Genomic DNA, 18879 nt, shown 5'->3' on the forward strand with positions numbered 1-18879 from the left:
CAAGCTCAAGCGGAAGTACGTAGGCACTGCATTCGGAAGGTCATGGGTTTGATTCCCGCTGCCGACCATCCTGACTGGGGTTTTCCTCAGTTCCACCAGGCAAATGCCAGGATGGTATCTACTAGATAGGCCCTGGCTGATACCTTCCGAAATAGTTTCCATTGTTGTTGTTGTTGTTGTTGTTAGACATTAAGTTTTAAATGGTCTCTGAGCTGTACCCGATGATTGTTAAATAAATAATTATTAGGGGAAAGCGGTGGCTCAATAGTAGAGCATTCACCTTTGGTGTGTGAGCTCTATGGTTCAATCTCAACTCGCGCCAAGTGGAATTTGTGGCGGACAAACACCGTGTGCGTGGATTCTCTCGGGGTTCTCCCGTTTCCGCCCACTTCCTTCATTCCATCATTACATTCATTTCTCATTATCACTGTCTCCTTTACCTAACAGGCATAACCGTGAGACGTAAAACTGAACGATTTCATTTTATTTTCTCATGCTATAAATATATTATTCATACTTTTTCTGAGTGTATACTCACAGAAATTCAAGAACTGATTTCCCTAGCTTAACATTCTGATATCCGCAAATCTCTATCTTATATACGTATGTTAAAAGTAAGTTAAAACTCCTTGGCGCAGTTACCCACAAACTACTATTTCAAGATTATAAAAGTACAACATACAAATAACTGCATACGTAATTAGTTCACCGATTTCCAAGTATATGAATTTGCTATTTTTGATTGATTTTTATTATAATAGACTAGTTTAATCCACGTAGCTCCCTAATTATCTCACGATACTGTGTCAAAATTGATAAACTGTCCTCCCTACTGGCAGTCCAACCCTGTACAAAGGGCACTGGAGACAGGAAGGTTAAATAAATGTTTGGTACGCATGCCAACGGAAAATTACTTCACAAGGATTTCTTTCTTTCTTTCTTTCTTTCTTTCTTTTTTCTTTCTTTTTTCTTTTGTCTTTTTATGGTAAAGAATTTTAATTACACACTCTCTATTATACAAGGTGATCTAGAAAATACTAAAGTAGCCCAAGCCTAAATCGTAATAGCAGAATCTACGAAGGGTAATTGATCGGTATAGTTGGAGATTCGTAATTCCAAAAATAAACTTGAAAATTGCTATGACCCAATGTAGTTTAAACTGTAGGCTATGTAGGTCAAGCAAAGATCTGTGGTCATTTATCCAACAGTTTCAATCATCTCATGTTCCCGATTGTAATGTTGTTTCCATTGGTTACGTTGAAAGATGACTCCTTTAGCAGAAGCTCGGCAAACCCCAATTAAAACGCAAAAGGCCAGCGTTGGCAGTTGGAAAAGCCTAAAGTTTTCCAGTGTTGGGTCTATTGTCTTTGCTGCTAGATTACGATCAGGAATTAGATTTCTACACTTTCGTCATCTATGGCCATGTTAACCTGTCACGTATAAACATGACATTCCTCGGCGATCGCACTATCCGAGGAAAGGGAAAGAAGAAAGGATTGAGGAAGGAAGGAAGCGGCGTGAGACCAGTATGTTTGGTACCATCCCGGTATTTACCAGGCATGAATGACGAAAACCCATGAAAATCTCACTCAGGATGGCTTCCCTGAAAAAGCTTTTACACTTTTTCGACCGTATCACCACCGGAAATGGAACCCGGGACTGCTCACACCAAAGACGAAAGTGTTAGGGACTACGTTACGCTGGGCCACGTCTTTCAGTTTCAGTACCAATTCTTATATAGGCCTAGTAGTAATTATATAAGATAACATGAAAGTCATTTTGATATGGATTCAGTTTCTGAAGAAACATTTAATCTCTATCCGTGACTCTCTATTCGAACCGGAAGTTATAGTCGTTACTTCCGGTTTCAGTATCGAATTCGCATAATTTGTAAATCTATCGTAGTTTCGCAGTGTGAAACGAAACTCACTCCTTTCAACACAAAACAAGCAAGCGCTTAAGGACCCTAAATAATTCAATGAATTAGGAGGGCGGGGGAAACTAAAGTGTATGGCTGCAGAAATAAAAGCAAGCTGGTGTTTTTCTATCCTAAATATCTTTGGAAATTCAACCAATCAGAATATTACTCATGTCTTTAAGATATTGTTAAGATATGTGTATTTAGACACATAACAACATATTTTATTTTGAACTATGGGACATTTTATTAAAAAAAAAAAAACATTACAGTGAAAAGGATAATCATTCGTTTAAAGTTAAATCACTTTTTGATTTTTTTTTCCAAGTTCATTTGCCTTTCCTACTAGGAAGTCTTATTGCTGTCTGTCATTTCTTTCTTACACTTGTAATTTCTCAATTAATAAAAACAAGAGATTGTTTCAACGTCCGCATTCCTACCATCACCTTACCTTGGTTAATCTACGAGCACGCATTTTTTCATTAAGATGGAAAACATAGTGAATGACCGAGGATATGAAACCGGAAGGGACGCTAAACATAACGATCGGAAGACTTTTGGAAGGGGCAGTCAACATGGAATTAGAGACGAGTTAAGATGTGGACCGCGGACTTCATTTTCAAGTTACGACAAATTTAGCCTTGCTCTGTCCTAAAGAGCACTTTAGTATCAGCTGACGTTACACAGCTGTAAACGACGATGAATTGTTTTCTAAAGAGAAGTTTCGACCTTGATTAAACTTGCGGTCTTCGTAAAGTTGGTTTTCCTGTCTGGGTTTCGCTAACCCTTAACTTTCGACTACTTGGACGACCAGCCAGCCAGATAGAGAGATGGACGGGCGTCAGCCCACTGGAAGAATCGTCAAGAAGGCAACATCCAGATCCACAAGTAAGTGCAAGTAGGTTAACCTATCCTAAAAGTTACTCCCTTCTCATCCCTCTCATCCCTTTTAACATCACAGTCTGTTTCGTTTGTATATGGTTGATTTTATTTAAATGCAACCCAGGTTAGATCCCGTACCTTACATTCTGTCAAGCTCAATGTATACAAAATCCTGGGCGCAACTTGTCGGTTCTGACATCCCCAATTACGTTGTTTATAAGCGCATTATCTGAGTTCTCAGACCGACAAGGGGCGACTGCCCAATATTGTTTTATATTGAACTTCCTTCACCGTGTCTCTCCTCCACCGGAGATTGTTTCCAAGTAAAATGATATTCACCTTACGCGTATTTTCCACTCATGTGACATGTTGACGAATCTGCAATATGATTTTTCGTTCTTCGGTTGATGTTTGAACACAAAAATGTATACAGAGGTCGTGTTACTACAAGAATGGAATTAACCTTAGAAGTGTCAACTTTTTTCTTTTTACTAACTCCGCACATGATAGATGGGGCGAAAGCCTTCTAACAAGTAGCGGGACACTTTTTAATTAATTCTTTTGATTGTTACAAAGATTGTTAAAATAAGGTAAAAGTACCATAAATTTTGCATTCATCATAAAATTTAACTAATCTTGTAGTGAAAATCTACAAGAATTTTTCTTCTTTTCTTTCAAAAATCTTGCTAATCTAAAATTAAACCTTTATGTATTAAATAATCTCGTTCCATTCAGCAGAAATTAGCAAAGCATAACAGTAATTTTATTATTTTTGTAAGTCATGGTCTGACACGCAATTAATTGCGTGAGAGCAGAGACTGAGAGGAAATACCGAAGTTGAATCAACAATAAATTGTCTGATTCTTTCTCTTACCGTATATAAAGTTTGAATATGTTAGATTTTTCGTAAGTTCATACACAAAATTCTAATCTTCGTGACCTAAGAAAAAAAAAATACAAAATGCTTACAATTAAAGTGCCGTTATTCACACGTCCGAGAAGTCCCCCCCCCCTTATAGGAGCACTAATGATCTCTTCTAGTGCAATCGTTAGTGCTTCTTAGAACACCAACTTCCAACATTAGTGCTTCAATAGTTTGAACGCTAGAAGCAAAAAACTTGGGAGGAGCAACTTCACGTTAGCCTCCCCAGAAGGCACTAACAATTAAACCTAGTGCAATCGTTAGTGCATCGTTAGTACTTCCAGAAAACTCTAATAGTTTCGTTAGTGCTTCACTATTAGTGTGGCTATGGCCAGTTACATGTCAAATATATTGGGAATTTTTCGTTTTGTTAAATCCAGGCCAAATTCAAAAGCACTAATGATCTGTTCTAGTGCAATCGTTAGTGCTTCGTTAGTGCTTCCTTGAGCACTAACTCAAAATATTAGTGCCTGAATAGTTTGGACGCTAGAAGCAAGAAACTTTGAAAGGACAAACGTCAAGTTAGCCTCCCAGAAAGCACTAACAATGAAACCTACAAAAAAGTGCAATTGTAAGGATTTTTATATTATGATAAAAGCACATGTCAATATAACACGTGCTATTGATTGTAAATAGCGTAACAGATAAGAAGTTGACATGAAAAATACTGAGGAATGCTGAAAAAAGTTGGTCCCCATGGAAAAATATTGCAATATTGTTAATGCTTCTAGAAAACACTAATAGTTTCGTTACTGCTTCACTATTAGTGTAGATATGGCAAATTGTATGTGACGAAACTCACATAAGAAAAACACTGGGAATATTTCTTTGAGTCAAACATCCGCCAAATTCAAAAACACTAATGACCTCTTCTACTGCAATCGTTAATACTTCTTAGAGCACCAAATCCGAACGTTAATGCTTCAATAGTTTGGGGGATAGGAACAAAAAGAGAAAAAAAAAACTTTAAGAGGGTTAACCTACACGTTTGTTCCCCAGAAAGCACTAACGACAAAATCTAGTACAATCGATAGTGCATCGTTAGGACTCGTAGAAAACAGTAATAGTTTTCTTTGTGTTTCTCTATTAGTTCAGTTTTGGGAGATGAATTTTATTACGTTTCTAATTTTTTCGTTTGAAAATGTAATCTTTTTTTTTTTTTCTTTTTTTATTGGTTCATATATAAACAGTCATTTTATTAATTCTTTTCTTCTGCATTGTTTTACGATACTATAAAAATTAACTACAATCCTTTGCTAATTTTAGTACAGTATGTTTAATTCTGTTTGTTGAGAATGTAAAATGGTGTTTACGAGTTTTGGAACAACGTTAATTGATCTTTTACAATAGTGTACTTAGGCTTCATGATTCAAAGTTGTATACGAAGATGAAAATGCTAAGAAGACTGTAACTAAAACAAGGTAAGTATCTTTACAGTTAATTAATGTGGATATTAATTTTTCATTGTCTCCAAAACGTTCATTTATTGCCAGACATTAGGGATCAGTTCATCAAAATAGGTTGAAGCACTAATGTTGGGAGATGGTGCACTCAGAAGCACTAAATAAGCACTAACGATTACACTATAAGCAGACATCACTGCTTTTGAATTTGGCAGGAGTTTGAACCAACGAAAAAATTCAGACGTTATTTCTTATTGGAGTTTCATTACATATAATTAGCCTTATGTACACTAATATACTAATAATGAAGCACTAACGAAGCTATTAGTGTTTTCTACAAGCACTAATGATATACTATCGATTGCACTAGGTTTCATTGTTAGTGTTTTCGGGGAGCTAATTTAACGTTAGCCTTCCCAAAGTTTATAGCTTCTAGCGTCCAAACTGTTGAGGCACTAATGGTGGGAGATGGTGCTGTAAGAAGCACAGATGAAACACTAACGGTTGCACTGCACAGATCATTAGCGCTTTTGAATTTGGCGGGAATTTGACCAAATGAATAATTCCCCATGTATTCTTTATGGACGCTTCGTGACATGTAATTGGCCATAACCACACTAATAGTGAAGCACTAACGAAACTATTAGTGTTTTCCGGAAGCACTTACGATGCACTAACGATTGCACTAGGTTTAATCGTTAGTGTTTTCTGGGGGGAGGGGCTAACGTGAAGTTGTCTTCCCCAAAGCTTTTTGCTTCCAGCGTCCAAACTATTGAAGTACTAATGTTGGGAGTTGATGTTCTAAGAAGCACTAACGAAGCACTAACGATTGCACTAGGAGAGATCACAAGTGCTCCTATGGGGAAGCCAACTTCTCTTGCGCGTTATTCACGGTAGTCCAGCGCGAGAAGTTATCAACGTGTTGAGGTCATTCGGAAGCGAGTTATGGAAAATATATTAGATCCACTTTCCCTCACCAGGGGAAAATGTGGCGCTGTACAGACGATAACACACTTAAGCTCATACGATCTGTAAGGAGAAGCACTGCTATTGATAAGAGAGGCTGTGCACTGTTAGTAAAATTTGTTTATCAGAACGGGAGCAATTACAAACTTTCAGTTTTACGTCCCACGCTTATGCCGGCTAGGCTCAAGGAGACGGTGATGATGAGAAACGAATGACCTTGTGGAATAAAGAAAGTGGGAGTAAACGGGAGAACCCTGAGAAAATCCATGCACACGGTGTTTGTGCATCACAAAGTTGACTTGGTGCGAGCGGGGATCGAAATTCCAGAAACTCCACGCAACAGAGGTGAACGTTCTACCATTGAGCCACCGCGGCGCCGGAAGCAATTACAGTGCAGTATTGAGGAAATATCGGCATCTGAAAGGAATTAAAGGGAACTAAAGAAGTAACTTAAATAAGATGGTACTGAAATTCAGAACAACGGGTGAGTTGTGTGTGGTTCCAGGAAGCGGAAAGCAACCGTTCCAACGAATGTTGTTGACGAGGTTGCTGTGGCTCTTGTGGACCACCAGCATTTGCTCCATATTCCGCAACCAGTGTTCGGACTGTGACAAGGGAATTGGCCATCCCATGGACAACAGTGAGGAAAGTTCTTAGTTCCATTTTACACTGGTATCATTACAGTATTCAGACAGTAGAGCAACTGAAGCCTTAAGATCCGCCGCAACGCTTTCGGGTTTTGGGACGAATGGAAGTGGACGACAAGTCCACTGATAAGGCGTATTTTACACTAGAAGGGGCTCGGAGGTACCGACATTACACTCTGCGTGCGTAATTGTGTGGTGTGGGTTCACAGAAACGTTCAATTATTGGCCCGTTTTTCTTTGAGAGATAACACCTCAGGAGTTATCACTTGTACCGTGACACAAGCACGTGATAGGGACCTTTTTGTGCGACATGTGATTCCTGCGTTACAGACAAGAAACTCTCTGGAGACGACTGTTTCATGCAAGACGGGGCAATAGTGCACATCGTACGACACGTGAAAGATCTGCTTCGTGAAGCCTTCACTGCTAATTGTATCATCTCCCGAAGTTTGACAGATGTGTGGCCAGCAATAACCCCGGTTCTAAATCCGTGTGATTTCTGGCTGTGGGATATCTGAAAGTTCGGGTCTACCAGGGAAATATTTCAAGGACAGCATAAGGCGATATGTCGGATCAATTCCGCCCAAACTGCTGCAAGCAACTGTGGCGCATGCCGTTTTACAGATGCAATATGTCGATGTGTCTGGTAGTCATACGGAGCAGGTTATGTAAATTGGTCACTGTAACCTCAAATATTAATAAAGTTATTCTCATTGTACCTTTGGTCACCATTAAATGGGAATAAAGTTTCACCTATTGTTACTCTAACATTGTTCCTAATGTTGTTCCCTTTGCACCATTTGTTACAATCACCTCCCCTTAACCTTGTGTGCATTACATTTATCGCACATGTTTGACCTCTTCGACCTAGATATTCCTCTTATCCATACATTCAGGACCATTTTCACGTGCGTAATACCGGTACAGCGCCACATTTTCCCCTAGTGGTGGAAAGTGGAACTAATATTTTTTCCCAGTGTAACTCTCTTTCGCATGATCTCATTAGCATATTTACCAAATTTCAATTGGAACATTGAAGCGCCAAACAACACGTTTCGACCAGGCGAACAACGTGCATGGAAATGGCAGGTGAACGTAGAGCACAACAATGTTTTGAGGGACTTTGTGATAGAGATCTGCACGGACTAGGGCCGAGCCCACGGGATCAAGCCCGAGGGCTGACTCGGGCCTATAAAACATGTTACTTCCTGCGCGGGCCGGGCTCGGGGCGTAAATTTATAAATATACAACCATATTTGTCGGGCCATTTGCGGCCTAATTTATTAAATAATGTGTACAACGATATTTACTGGACCCTTCTTTCTTGAGAACCTTTAAAGCAGAACTGCATAATTAAACCTGTAATTGTTGTAAATAAAAATACAATTTTGCGCTCATTATTAAATTTCTGTAATTCGGGCTTATTCCGGATTCATTTGATTATGACACGAGCTCAGGCCGGGCTCAGGCCTAAATGCTGAAAGATATTTCAGACTCAGGTCGGGCCTCACATTATAAATTCAAGGGCCGGGCCGAGCCCGTGCAGACCTTTACTTTGTGAAGCGTGTCGTGACTCAGCTTTACCGTATTATACGGTGGCGCGATGGGTAAAAATGGTGAAAGTAGAGATTTTTTTTTCAAGATTGCCCACGTTCAGTACGACCCCATCAAACAACACAACTCAGCTCCTTGACTCCCTGCTGCATGTGGATCGCCGAAGGGACTGAACGTGAGTTAGCCGCGGAGTAGATGTGTGCTACAAAACAACTTGACATCATTAGGTTCTGTAAAGTTTGATATTCGTCAAATGCACAAAAGTAAATAAATAATTAAATGAGATAAAATGAGTTACTGAATTCAATGAACCGTGTTTCATTACTGCAGCTGTTTTCTGCACACATAGTTATTGAAGTTCATAATTGTAACCTTATTATGGTCGACACAGTACAATGACAATTTTAAAAAATCTTGTCTGATAAATTACTCCGAAGGTAGTGCAGGGGCGTCATTTAGGGAGGGCAGGAGGGGGCAATTGCCCCCCCCAAGAGTTTAAGAAGCACATGTGCTTTAGTAGATTGTCTACTAATACACTAACCCTAAACGTGAGATTCTTATGTCAGTGGTGCTCTTGCCCCTCCCAAGCGAAGTCTGAAATGACGCCCCTGAGGTAGTGCCTCCTTTGCTGTAAAATCTTTCTGTGAATGGCGAAGAACTGGAAACTTAGTGTCAAAATAAATAGGTTTGTTGGGTCCTATTGAGGCTATTGAAGGATTGTAGAACGGTTGGAAGTTGAAACATTCCATAGCCTGTAGTTTATCTACTGACAGGTGCATAGTGCATTTTATTTGGTGCATGGCAACACATAAAACGTTCTTTCTTTTCATTGAACAGCTTTTTGTGTGTATAGCAAAACATAAAAAGTGCTTTCTTTTCCATTGAAACGCTTCTTGTAATGCATAGCATTTCATTGAACAGCTTTTTGAGGTGCATAGCAAGACATAAAAAGTTTCCTTTTTATTGAGCAGTTTGTAGTACATAGCAACACAAAGTGTTTTATCATTGAACAGCTTCTTGTGGCACATAGCAACATAAAATGTGCTTTCTTTTTGCATTGAACAGCTTCTTGTTGTGAATAGCAATACATAAAAAATGTTTTCTTTTTCATTGAACAGGTTATTGTGTTGCATAGTAACACATAGAAAGTGTTTTCTTTTTTAATGAACAGCTTCTCTTTATGTTTTTAAGGCGTGTACTATCTACAACCAATCGACCAATCGCTTAACAGAGCTTGTGTATAGTCAGTAATATTAGTCACAAGCCAAGACAAAACAAGAAATAAGTTTTCCTGGTCTTATTTCGTTAATTTTGCAGAAATCTCGTCTTGGTTTTTGGAAAGCTTTCCCCGTCTCATCTTGTCTTGTAAACTTATGTCCTGATTTTCTTTCATAATTTCATCTAGAAGTTAAGAGTATCATCTTGTTTCACGGGAAGTTCATGGGAGGGCGTGACATAGCAACATCTAAACCATATTTATTATTGGAGTATATTGTGTAATGACTTAAACATATTTGAAAGGTAATAAATACTCTATATCGTATTTGTGCACACACTTTATCAATTTACTGTTTTTATACCATAAATCATTACTAAAAACAGGATTACTAAAACAGGACTATCAATTTACTGTTTTTATACCATAAATCATTAATAAAAACAGGATTACTAAAAACAGGATTATCAATTTACTGTTTTTATACCATAAATCATTACTAAAACAGGATTTAAAAACAGGATTAAGACTTTGGTGAACTTGTGTTGCCCGTGAAACCCCATATAAAATTTCTCGTCTCGTCTAGGATTTTAAAAGGAACTTCTCGTCTCTAAGTTTTCGAGACGAGACGAGAAATTCCTCATTTTAAGTTTAGTTGATTTTGAGTTTTAACGTCCCGTTCAATAGTGAGGCTATATGACTGATTAACGTGGAATCCGAATCACATGAGCTCCCGCCGGGAATCGAACCCGGGTCTCCCACGCCAAAGACGCGTACGCGAAATTCCTCATCTTATGCGCAGCATTATTGGTAACACAACGACTCTTCTCTCTATAATTAGTGACTTTGCTTTTTCTCGATTGTTTTCCCGTGAAAGCAGTTTAAATTAAGATGTCCATTTGTCAGTGAGGGTTCCTCCAGAAACTTCTCGAACCATCTTCTAAAATTGCTTATCCCAGTTGCGTCCTCTTCATATGCTGCGTGTAGCCTGCTGTCGATCTTGTCACAATTCTTCGCTTTCTCTACTGTTCATGTTGTTTATTTAGTTATCTCAAATGAACATATTAGTAACATCGCATCACATATGTCTGAAGGTTCATGGCAATCATATAGAAAAGTGAAGTATTGATTTCGGAATGATCTTTATATAAGAGTTAGAAATGTTCTGTTCGAGTATTTACTTGTAATGCCAAATTGTTAATATATGTTCTTGAACATTACTTTCACCTTTTCACTACTTATTAGACTTCCAAACTACGAGGGGAATTCAAAAAGTAAAGACACATTTGAGAAAAGCTGTACTTATTCCAATGATAGAAAACTGAAACATTCCTTATTTTTCTACGTAAGGAATGTTTCTCCAAACCATCCTCGCAAGTTTATTTTCCGGCTCAGGATTATGTACCCAAGTTCCTCAGTCTTTGAGGTCGATGTCCTGCAGAATTTTTCATCGTCACATAAAGAAGTTCTTCCTTGTTTGAAACGTTCTATCCATTCATATATATCTTGCTTCGTGATAAACAGGTGTCACCATACTGGCTTGCATTCGACAGCTGCAAGGGAGTCACTGCACTCATTTCCTCCTTGGTGCAGATCGCCAAAAGAGCTGCCATTTTTAACGGTCTGCTAAGCTCCAACGACAAATGCAGGAATATGTGCGATACGTTGTCTCGAAATGTTGCAAACTACATTCAGCGATGGTCAATAGCAGTGTTGCCAATCCCTGGAAAGAGAAATTGCAAATGCGCCTTCGGTTTTTGAATACCCCTCGTATAAGTGTCGGAAGCCATATAGGACGGCTATGTTTGTCCGTCTGTTATGTATCAGAGCCGATATGTATCAGAGCAAAAATGGTGAGAAAAGTTTTTATTTTCTAATCGATTCAGTGTCCCAAGAATAAGTTCCATCATCCTTTGTTAACGTCTAATTCAAATCGGAAGTGGTTGAAACTAGCTACTTCCAGTTTCAATCCTTATATATATATATATATATATATATATATATATATATATATATATATATATATATATATATATGGCAGAAACACGTTGAGGGACAAAAAGGAAACTGTTCGTGATCCAAGAATTCGTTTTGTCTCTTTAATTTGTTTACGTTGCGGCAGATCTTCGAGATTCAGTTGCTCTACTGTCTGAATACTGTAACGATATCAGTGTAAAATGGAACTAAGAACTTTCCTCTCTGTTGTCCATAGGATGGCCAATTCCCTTGACACAGCCCGAGCACTGGTGGCGGAATATGGAGCAAATGCTGGTGGTCCACAAGAGCCACAGCAACCTCGTCAACAACCTTCGTTGGAATGGGTTCGTTCCACACACAACTCACCCGTTATCTTGACTTTCAGTACCATCTTCTTTAACTTATTCTTGATAGAGGTTCTCTTCTCACTCCTTTCAGATGCCGATATTCCCTAAATACTGCACTTTAATTCCTTCCAGGGCCGCGATGCCTCAGTGGTAGAGCGTTCACCTCTGGTGCGTGGAGCTTTTGGTTCGATCTCCGCTCGCTCCAAGTGATCTTTGTGATGCACAAACACCGTGTGCGTGGATTTTCTCGGGGTTCTCCCGTTTACTCCCACTTTCCTTATTCCACAAGGTCATTCGTTTCACATCATCACCGTCTCCTTTAGCCTAGCCGGTATAAGCGTTGGGGCATAAAACTGAAAGATTGTAATTGCTCCCATTCTGATAAACAAATTTTACTAACAGTGCACAGTCTCTCTTATCAATAGCATTGCTGTTCCTCACACGATCGTATGAGCTTACGTGTGTACAGCACATTTTCCCCTGGTGGCGGAAAGTGGAACTAATATTTTTTTTTCAGCATAACTCGCTTCCAAATAGTCTTATTAGGACGTTGATAAGTTCTCGCGCTGGACCACTGTGAATAACGGTACTTTAAGTGTAATCACCTTGTATTTCTTTTAGGTCACGAACATTAAAGTTTTTTTGTATAAATTTACGAAAAATCTAACATATTCAAACTTCATATACGGTAAGAGAAAGAATCAGATATTTTATTGTTGATTTAACTTGGGTTTTTCCTCTCAGTCTCGGTCCTTACGCAATTAATTACATGGCAGACCGACTTAAAAAATTGATAAATTAACTAACTCTTTTTCTTTTCTAGTTTATACTGAATTGAACGAGATTGTCTAATGTATATGAAGGCTTCCTTTTAGATTGGCAAGACTTTTAAAAAAAAGAAGGAAAAACGATTAAGATTTTCACTACAAGATTAGTTGGATTTTATGATGAATGCAAAATTTATGGTGCTTTTACGTGATTTTAAGAATCTTTGTAACAAGCAAACGAATTAATTAAAAAGTGTCCCGCTACTTGTTAAAAGCCTTTTGCCCCATCTATCATGTGCGGAGTCAGTGAAGAAAAAAAGTCGACACTTTTAATTTTTATTCCATTCTTATAGTAACACGACGATATGCATTGAAGTGACCTACAGCCTCTATATATATTTAAGACATAAGTAATATGAATATTTTGATTGATTGAATTCACATAAGATGTTTAGGATGGAAAAGCACCAGCTTGCTTTTAGTTCTGCAACCATAGGGTTTACACTTTAGTTCCCCGCTCCCCTAATTCATTGAATTACTTAACTACTACGGTAGATTTTAGTACCGGTGAAACTACGGTAGATTTACAAATTATGTGAAACCGGAAGTAACACTGAACCCGGATATTCGATACTGAAACCGGAAGTAACGGCTATAACTTCTGGTTCGAATAAAGAGTCAAGTTTCTAGGTTAAATCTGTTTCTTCAAACACTGAATCCATATCAAAATGACTTTCACGCTTCTTATGTAATATTACTACTAAACCTGTATAAGAATTGGCACTGAAACCGGAAGTTGTGGCCCCGCGTAGCGTAGTTCCTAACACTTTCGTCTTTAGTGCAAGCGGTTCCGGGTTCGATTCCCGGTGAGGAAACTCGGTCGAAAAAGTGTAAAAACTTTTTCAGGCAAGCCATCTTGATTGAGGTTTTTATTTGTTTTCCTCATTCATGTCTGGTAAATGCTGGGATGGTACCCAACATACTCGTTCTAGACCGCTTCCTTCCTTCCTCAATCCTTTCTTCCTTCCCTTTCCTCGTATAGTGTGATCGCCGAGGGATGTTATCCTTCATACCTGACAGGTTAACATGGGCATAGATGACGAAAGTGTAGAAATCAAATTCCTGATCGTAATCTAGCAGCAAAGACAGTAGACCGAACAGTGGAAAACTTTCGGCTTCTGCATACTGCCAACGCTGGCCTTTTGCATTTTAACCCTTTGGGGATTTTACGGTACAATTTGTACCATACGCGTTTTTCATGCTACATTGCGTTATTTCTCTTCTATTTGAGCTTTTTCGTCCGTTTTTTTTTTTTTCAAGTCCAGAGGCATTGTAGAAGACATTACGTATGGTGTCAGACCTTCCTGCGTCCAGACATAGGAGGTGATGATGTCATAATTCTAAAATTTATTTTTCATTTATTAAGCCTATGTTCAATATTTTTGGCGCGCTTATTTTTGCACGTAGAAGATTGAAATTTTGCACAAACATTCAGTCCACCGAGTAGTATTTACCAGATTTTTCAGATTTGTGAGTTAAAGCAGGGGGGGAACCAGAGAGGCAAAGGATTGAAAAAAGGGATATTTTTACCCCAAAAATCCCGTTTTTCAGGATTTTCCCGCCTCATATACACGATGGGGACACGTGAGTCATACCGTCTGAAAGGCAGTTCCGTTCTGAAGAGAATGACGGTCGAATCAATATCCTAGCACCTAGGGTAATTAGAGATGTCTCAGGGAATTTTTAAAAAATATACTTCTATATAGGGAAAAATGGGACATGGTCGGTATATTTTTTTGCCGGCTTACTTTTCCACCTAGAACATTGAAATTGTGCATAAACATTCAGCCCACCTAGTAGTATTTATCAGATTTTTTCCAGATCTCTGCATTAAAACAGCGGGGTCCAGAGGGAAAAAAAGTTTAAAAAAAGGGATTTTTAGACCAAAAAATCCCGTTTTTCAGGATTTCCCGCCTCACATACATGATGGAGACACGCGAGTCATACCGTCTGAAAGGCAGTTCCATTCTGAAGAGAATGACGGTCGAATTATTATTCTATGGTAATTAGGGACGTCTCAGTGATTTTTTATCAAAATATACCTCTGTATAGGGTAATATGGGGCATTGTCGGTATATATATTTTATGGCGGGCTTATTTTTGCACCTAGAAGATTGAAATTATGCACAAACATTCAGTCCACCGAGTAGTATTTAACAGATTTCTTTTCAGATTTCTGCGTTAAAACAGGGGGATCCAGAGGGGCTAAAATTTGAAAATAGGGAAATTTAGACCAAAAAATCCCTTTTTTCGGGAATTTCCCGCCTTAGATACATGATGGAGACATGTGAATGGCACCGCCTGAAAGACAGTTCTATTCTGAAGAGAATGATGGGCGAAACATGACCCTAGGGTAATTAGGGATGTCTCAGGAATTTTTTTCCCTGAGATCATAGTGTTTTGTGGTAATTTGGGGCATTGTGGGAATTCTTGACAAAATTTCTCCCGCCCTTAGTATTCAAGACAGAAACTAGAAATTTGGCACACACATTCAGTATACCAAGTATTATTTATCAGATTTTTTTAGATGGCTACGTTCACACAGGGCCGTTCCAGGGGGGGGCAATGTGCGAGAAAAAAATTCCCTCCAAAATTTTCCTTTTGACATAATTTTTCCCGCTTCTGGTATACGGTATGAGCATGCAAGTGGTACCATTTGAAAGCCAGTTCTATTCTGAAGAGAATGAGCTCTGAACCATGATCCTAGGATAAATAGTGACGATGCAGTAGCTGCTTGACTGAAAGTCTAAAATATAGCCCAAAAAGCCGGAATCCGGAAAGGATTAATTGAGGTTTGCGAAGCTTTTGCTAAAGGAGTCAACTTTCAACGTAAACAATGGAAACAACATTGCAATCGGGAACATGAGATGATTGAAACTGTGGGATAAATGACCACAGATCTTTGCTTGACCTACATAGCCTACAGTTTAAACTACATTGGGTCATAGCAATTTTCAAGTTTATTTTTGGAATTACGAATCTCCAACTATACCGATCAATTACCCTTCGTAGATTCTGCTATTACGATTTAGGCTTGGGCTACTTTAGTATTTTCTAGACCACCTTGTATAATAGAGAGTTTGTAATTAAAATTCTTTACCATAAAAAGACAGAAAAAAAAGAAAGAAATCCTTGTGAAGTAATTTTCCTTTGGCATGCGTACCAAACATTTAACCTTCCTGTCTCCAGTGAGCTTTGTACAGGGTTGGACTGCCAGTAGGGAGGACAGTTTATCAATTTTGACACAGTATCGTGAGATAATTGAGGAGCTACGTGGATTAAACTTTTATAGTAAAAAATCAGTCAAAAATAGCATATGTGGAAATCGGTGAACTAATTACGTATGCAGTTATTTGTATGTTATACGTTTATAATCTCAAAATAGTAGTTTGTGGGTAACTGCGCCAAGAAGTTTTAACTTACTTTTAACATACGTATATAAGATAGAGCTTTGCGGATATCAGAAAGCTGAACTAGGGAAACCAGTTCTTCAATTTATGTGAGTATACACTCAGAAAAAGTATGAAAAATATATTTATAGCATGAGAAAATAAAATGAAATCGTTCAGTTTTACGTTCCACGCTTATGTCTGTTAGGTAAAGGAGACAGATGATGAGAAATGAATGTAATGATGGAATGAAGAAAGTGGAAGGCAACGGGAGAACCCCGAGAAAACCCACGAGCGCGGTGTTTGTCCATCAGAAAATCCACACGATGAGAGCTGGGATCGAACCAGGGGTGAAAGCTATACCACTGAGACAGCGCGCCCCTAATGGGAAAAGTAGTGCCATGAGAAAGTGGGAGGAAACGGGTATGCCCCGAGTAAATCCACAGACATGATTTTCTCCACCACAAACTTACTTGAGAGTGAATCGAAGCAATGACCTCAAACACTAGAGGTAAGCGCTCTACCACTAGAGCTCATTCGTGGCCAAGCGTTAGCGTACGCGCCTTTGGCATGGGAAGCCCGGGTTCGATTCCCGGTGATAGCTTATGTGGTTCGGATTCCACGTTAATCAGTCGGTCCACGTCTCGTATAGCCTCGCTGCTGAACGGGACGTTAAAATTAACTCACCTCTACTACTAAGCCACCGTGCACCCCTTCCACTACAGTTTGAATAGAGAGGGTTAAGAGAGTAGATTACGCCAATTTTTAGAAAGCTAAATCGATTTTAAAAACGCGTACTTTTATCTTTTATAGCAGAAAACACGTTCTTTGCGAGAGGAGAGCATGATCTTTCTATTCATCGGATTGCTTCTTCAACCATAGTTCATACGACTGAGCCAAAAGTTCATTCATAGTGACAATCCTTTTAAGCAAGTCTTTATCCTCCCTCTGGTAGCGGTTCAGCAATCCATGTGCAATTACATAGAATTGTTTTCTTATAACTCGGTGATTTGGCGCAATCATACACGAAATGAGCACCGGGTCACTACAAACACACTCGGATTCTGAGGGCAACATTCCTGACGGTAGAAGTACAAGACTCGACGATAATCCTGTTCATGATATCACTGATCAACATCTTCAGTACTGCGATAGATGGCAGTTTGGTCTGTCTCCAAAATCTAAAGTTCTACTTAAGAAAATAGAAAAGCTACGCAGATACAAGTGGCATTCGTCAGTAAAGAGAATGTTATTCATATCAAATGCACCATTATTACAAATTTTCGATATAGTCTTCTAAAATTCCATCCGCCTATACTTTCCATCATCTGATAATTTCTGCAGAAACAATTTTGTACGGAAGAAAGATTTAGATCTTTGCCCAATACCCTGTTCAGTACCCTGTACTATTAAGCTCCAACCATCTTGATTTACGCCGTCTCTATTTCCGAAAACTATGCAAACCATCGATATTTTCAGGTGTTGTTACAGTTCTTACAGTGGCCCACTCTTGCGCTCCTGAGGTTTGTATAGCTTCCGGAAATGGGGCCGGAGTAAATCAGATTGCTTGGACATTGCTAAGACTTCACTGAATAGGATCCTGTACAAAGATTTAAATCTTTTTCTGTACAAACTTCTGATTCAATTCTATAATTCATTTCTGCACCAAATTTAAAATTGTTGGCTTGGTGATGTGTCTATGCATCTAGAAATGTTGTATAAATTTTCTCGGTACAACCACACTGCTCTACACTGTATTAGATCACAATCTTGTGTAACGTCACAAATGTGTTGTCAGATAACAAAAACGAAAAATATTTAGTTGCTGAGTTCAATGCGTAATGTATAACTACTGTCTTTGCCTCTCGTGCAGAATTAATTACCATTTACAATTACAAATTTCCTTGCCTATCCACATTGTGTATCCCTTTTAAATTTTGGATTTTTTAAAGGTTAATTATAGACTTTCAGTCAAGTGGCTACAACATCATCCCTATTTATCGTAAGATCATGGTTTATATCTCGTTTCTTCACAATAGAGCAGCCGTTCAAACGGTACCATTCACATTTCCCTATCATGTCCCTAAGGCAGGAAAGTTTGAGAAAAATTGAGATTTTTCTCTGATATATTTTTTTTTAATTTAGAGCCCCTCTGGACCCCTAGTGCTAAAGCCGAGATCTGAAAATCAACCGAAAAATACTAAGGTGTATACTAAATATGTGTACAAAATTTCAAGCTCGTATCTTGAATAGCAAGGGTGGGGAAAATATTTACCAATGATCCCCACAATACCCCAGATTACCCCAAAAGACCTGATCTCAGGTAAAAAAAAAATCCTGAGACATCCCTATCTATTCTAGGATCATGGTTCGTACCCCATTCTTTTCAGAATAGAACATCCTTTCAAACGGTACCATTCACATATCTCCATCATGAATCTGAGGTGGGAAAATCGTGCAAAATAGGATTTTTGGTTTTAAAAAAAATCCCCTTTCTTTACCTTTTTGGCTCTCTGGATCCCATGTATTAACGCAGAGATGTGAAAAGAATCCGATAAATACTACTCGATGGACTGAATGTTTGAGCAAAATGTCAATCTTCTAGGTGCAAAAGTAAGCCAGCCAAAAATAATAAAAATAGGTCTAACCAAAAAAATTTAAGTTATGACTTCATCACCCTTATGTCTTGACGCAGAAAGGCGTGAAACCATACATAATGTGTTCTACAATGTCTCTAGACTTAAAAACACAAAAAACAAAGGAAAAAAGCTTTATTGGTTCGTTTTTAATCGAATAATGAAGACACTACTTTAGTGCCTAAAAATTAGTAG

The 18879-nt window shown here is 38.6% G+C and overlaps 1 protein-coding gene across 1 annotated transcript in view; it reads right to left on the minus strand.

Moving 5' to 3' along the window:
* The window catches only part of LOC145669822 (uncharacterized), a 382300-nt gene that overhangs the window by 152820 nt on the left and 210601 nt on the right, over positions 1-18879 (minus strand). The window lies entirely within an intron of this gene.

Source organism: Thermobia domestica, chromosome 14, assembly GCF_964235325.1.
Source record: "Thermobia domestica chromosome 14, izTheDome1.hap1.1, whole genome shotgun sequence".
NCBI lineage: Eukaryota > Metazoa > Arthropoda > Insecta > Zygentoma > Lepismatidae > Thermobia > Thermobia domestica.